Source organism: Triticum urartu, chromosome 1A (assembly GCF_056163025.1).
Source record: "Triticum urartu cultivar PI428250 chromosome 1A, HENAU_Tu73, whole genome shotgun sequence".
Taxonomy (NCBI): Eukaryota; Viridiplantae; Streptophyta; class Magnoliopsida; order Poales; family Poaceae; genus Triticum; species Triticum urartu.
In genome coordinates this window covers 575,722,565-575,727,497 of record NC_141873.1, presented here as the reverse complement: position 1 = coordinate 575,727,497, position 4,933 = coordinate 575,722,565, and the positions used below count along the sequence as shown (strand labels likewise).

At 42.2% G+C, this 4,933-nt stretch overlaps 1 pseudogene; it reads left to right on the top strand.

Annotated features, from left to right (window-relative positions):
- Window positions 1-3,315: 3,315 nt before the first annotated feature.
- LOC147992939 (uncharacterized) lies at window positions 3,316-4,134 on the top strand (annotated as a pseudogene).
- The last annotated feature ends 799 nt before the right edge of the window (window positions 4,135-4,933 follow it).

The window sequence follows — 4,933 nt, the reverse complement described above, 5'->3', positions numbered from 1 at the left end:
TGACATGGAAGAGTAACCCATGATTCTAACTCTTTGTGCATTTGCAGTCCAAAGCAAATTTTAAATATGCACAAATTTAGGGGGAGCTCTTACTTATCACATACTTCTCAAAGCGACGATATATTTCATGCTTATTATCATTTGTCGAAGCTTTGATCTATATGTTGTCATCAATTACCAAAAAGGGGGAGATTGAAAGTGCAACTATCCCTAGGTGGTTTTGGTAATTCATAACAACATATAGCTCATTGATCTAATGCTATTCCAAGATGATTATTTCAGGAAAGCTCAATGATTGGCATGGCATGGATGTGAAAGTGGAACCCTCAAAATGCTAAGGACAATGGATTGGCTCAAGCTCAAAAGCTCAAGACTCTTCATTTTATATTTTAGTGATCCAAGATCACATTGAGTCCATAGGAAAAGCCAATACTATTAAGGAGGGATGAGGTGTTGCTTAATGAGCCTCTTGCTTCATGTGCTTAGTGATATGCTCCAAAACCCTCAACTACTTTCCCACATCCACATATGACCTAAACTCTAAGCCAAACTCGGTCCTACCGATTCTTCCTATCCGGCGCCACCGAGTTTCACTTGACATTAGCCACTGCCAAACCCTAGCAATTCGGTTCTACCGATAAGGATCTCGGTCCCACCGAGATGGGGTTGCAAACTCTCTGTTTCCCTTTCGTAACTTTTCGGTCCCACCGAAAGAGCGAATCGGTCCCACCGAGATTGCAATGTAAACTCAGTGTTTCCCCTTTGTAACTTTTCGGTCTCACCGAGTTCCACTCGGTCTCACCGAAAGAGCAAATCGGTCCCACCAAGTTTGCCTGACCAACTCTCTGGTTAGCTAATTACCGAATTCGGTCTCACCGAGTTTGTGTAATCGGTCTCACCGAGATTACGTTATGCCCAAACCCTAACCGAATCCGTCCTACCGAGTTGCATGTCAGTCCCACCGAAATTCCTAACGGTCACTAGGTTTACTATTTCGGTCAGACCGAGTTTTCTGATTCGGTCCCACCGAGATTGGTAAATTGTGTGTAACGGTTGGATTTTGTGTGGAGGCTATATATACCCCTCCACCTCTTTCTCATTCAGTGAGAGAGCCATCAGAACACACACATCATTCCAACTCATTTGTTCTGAGAGAGAACAACCTACTCATGTGTTGAGATCAAGACATTCCATTCCTACCATATGAATCTTGATCTCTAGCCTTCCCAAGTTGCTTTCCACTCAAATCTTCTTTCCACCAAATCCAAATCCTATGAGAGAGAGTTGAGTGTTGGGGAGACTATCATTTGAAGCACAAGAGCAAGGAGTTCATTACCTACACACCATTTGTTACTTCTTGGAGAGTGGTGTCTCCTAGATTGGCTAGGTGTCACTTGGGAGCCTCCGACAAGATTGTGGAGTTGAACCAAGGAGTTTGTAAGGGCAAGGAGATCGCCTACTTCGTGAAGATCTACCGCTAGTGAGGCAAGTCCTTCGTGGGCGATGGCCATGGTGGGATAGACAAGGTTGCTTCTTCGTGGACCCTTTGTGGGTGGTTGCTTCTTCGTGGACCCTTCGTGGGTGTAGCCCTTCGTGGACTCGCGCAACCGTTGCCCTTGGGTGGAGCCCTGTGTGGACTCGCGCAACCGTTACCCTTCATGGGTTGAAGTCTCCATCAACGTGGATGTAGGATAGCACCACCTATCCGAACCACGGGAAAAACATCCGTGTCTCCAATAGCGTTTGAATTCTCCAAACCCTTCTCTTTATATTCTTGCAAGTTGCATGCTTTACTTTCCGCTGCCAATATACTCTTTGCATGCTTGCTTGAATTGTGTGATGATTGCTTGACTTGTACTAGAATAGCTAAAATCTGCCAAGAACTAAAATTGGGAAAAGGTTAAGTTTTTATTTGGTCAAGTAGTCTAATCACCCCCCTCTAGACATACTTTCGATCCTACACTCACCATTTGGAAACCACTGGCGACGTTGGTTATCTTTGCACGCCATAGTTATTTTGTTAATGCTAGCGTTCTTTTTTTGCTTGCCAGAAACTCTTTTCCCATTTGATGAAGTATTTAATTATATTATGCTTTTTTGTCATAATTATTTTTACAGTTCTTATCATTTTAGGAATTTTATTTCTTTATCACTAGTTCAAATTTTGAGTCTTTTATTTTGTCAAGTCTTTCATCATTAATCTTAGTCTTTTTTATTTGGCCTGTTATTAGCTATGGCATTGCCCTTTCTCCCAACGCCAGCGATAACCTATATGAGTCAACTTAGTAAAAGATCTAAGTCATCGCTCTCTCTCATTTCACACCCCCCGCTGACTGAAGTCGCCGTTGCCGCCGTCCCGTCGACGCCCCCGTTGCCGACCCCGTTGCCATCCTGTCGCCGCCCCTCGCCGGCACCAAGGTTAGATCCACTACTCCTTCCATTAAATCTCCTTCCTCTCCACTATCCCACGTCCTCCGTTCGCGGACACACCGCCGGGATCCATTGGGATTCATGTAATTGATTAGGGGATTGTTTTAATAGTGTAGAAATTTTAGCATATATATCATGGATTGCTTTGTGTCATGTAGAATCCAAAGTTAGTTGCATGGATTGCTTTGTGTAGAAATTGTAGCTAGTGATAATTACTAGTGTAGAAATCCCCTAATTTTGTGTAGAAATTGTAGCTAGTGATAATTACTAGTGGAAAAAGTGCTAGCCACAACTTTTGTTGGTAGCGCGGCATTTTACATATGAAGTTAGTTGCATGGATAGCTTTGTGTAGAAATTGTAGCTAGTGATAATTACTAGTGTAGAAATTGTAGCTTTGTGTAGAAATTGTAGCTTTGTGTAGAAAATTTGTTTATTTGTGTATGCAATTACTAGTGTACAAAGTGTTTATATACTTAGGCCCCAACCCGTCACCATCCGCTTGTACCTACTTGTTACATTATTGTGGTTTTCCAATACTTTAATTTTTCAATACTTCGCTATCAAACACAACCTTAGTTTCAATTATATTATATGTAGAATGCAGCAGCCGCCACCATGTCCAGTGTGCAAGTCAAGGTGCGCAACCGACCTTTCAAGTGGCACGCTGTTTGGCATCTACTTCCGGACGTGCTTTGTTCTTGTAGCGGTAACGCATTACATGAACCTTCTATAACAATTTTTCCTTTTCTTTTTCTTTTCCTGTAATGCAATGTGTTTGTTTTTTGGTTTTTTACACAGATTGTCCCTTGCAATGTGAGACTGGAGTTCAATGAGCTCATTACCGAAAACACTGTGATCTTTGATGCTCCAGGGGCCCCCTACACTATGGAGGTCCACAAGGGACGAAAAACATCCCAGATTGGAGGAGATGAATGGAATCGTTTCATCAACCACATGCATCTCACTGGGGGTGAACTTATCAGCTTCTCCTTCAGAAGACAAACTCCAAGGTTGGCTGTTATCTATGTCAGTTAGGAGGACGAAGATGATGACCCACTTGATGAAGCCCTCTATGCCAAAGGAATCAGGCTAAGCGAGGACGAATCGGGCAACCTATGGTACATACTTCCTCCACGTGATGACTACGTCGGGATGCCATTCATGACCCGCCTAACAAGGACAAATGTTGACCGCCATGTCATGGTATGTTACTTGATAGTGTAGAAATTTGATATGCTTAGTGTTGGAATTTGATGATATATATGCTTATGTGTGACATGCTTGTAGTAATATAATATATATGCTTAGTTGTGACATGCTTGTAGTAATGTGATATGCTTAATTAGTGTAGAATATTTAGCTAGTGTGTAGTAATGTGACATGCTCATTTACCATATTTGTTTTTTTTCTCCAGAAATTACCTAAGAGGCTAAGTGAGAGCTATGGCGTCGAGTCGGATGAAGCAGGCATTGCTGGACTACGCCTTACCACATGGGCTCCATCACCAACTATGCTTACGCACTGGACAGGGACGGTCGTACTGTGTTCAGCGCCGCGGGATGGAACAACTTCCTTGCTGGAAAGAATCTGCATGTTGGACATGCCATCTTAGTCACCATCAGGAACACTCGGTGCCATGGCTTCAGGATGATGGTGGTCATCGGCCTCAACAACTATGTGTGTGGCGGGGCAGTACATGAATGAACTGCTTAATTATGTATTAGCACTATATACTTGAAGGAAATATGCCCTAGAGGCAATAATAAAGTTGTTATTTATATTTCCTTATATCATGATAAATTTTTATTATTCGTGCTAGAATTTTATTAACCGGAAACTTGATACATGTGTGAATACACAGACAAAACAAAGTGTCTCTAGTATGCCTCTACTAGACTAGCTCGTTAATCAAAGATGGTTAAGTTTCCTGAACATAGACATGTGTTGTCATTTGATGAGCGGGATCACATCATTAGGAGAATGATGTGATGGACAAGACCCATCTGTTAGCTTATCATAATGATCGTTAAGTTTTATTGCTACTGCTCTCTTCATGACTTATGCATATTCCTTTGACTATGAGATTATGCAACTCCCGAATACCAGAGGAACACCTTGTGTGCTATCAAATGTCACAACGTAACTGGGTGATTATAAAGATGCTCTTCAGGTGTCTCCGAAGGTGTTTGTTGGGTTGGCATAGATCGAGATTAGGATTTGTTACTCCAAGTATCGGAGAGGTATCTCTGGGACCTCACGGTAATGCACATCATGATAAGCCTTGCAAGCATTATGACTAATTAGTTAGTTGCGGGATGATGCATTACGGAACAACTAAAGAGACTTGCCAGTAATGAGATTGAACTAGGTATGAGGATACCGATCATCGAATCTCGGGCAAGTAACATACCGATGACAAAGGGAATTACGTATGTTGTCATTGCGGTTTGATCAATAAAAGTCTTCATAGAATATGTAGGAACCAATATGAGCATCGAGGCTC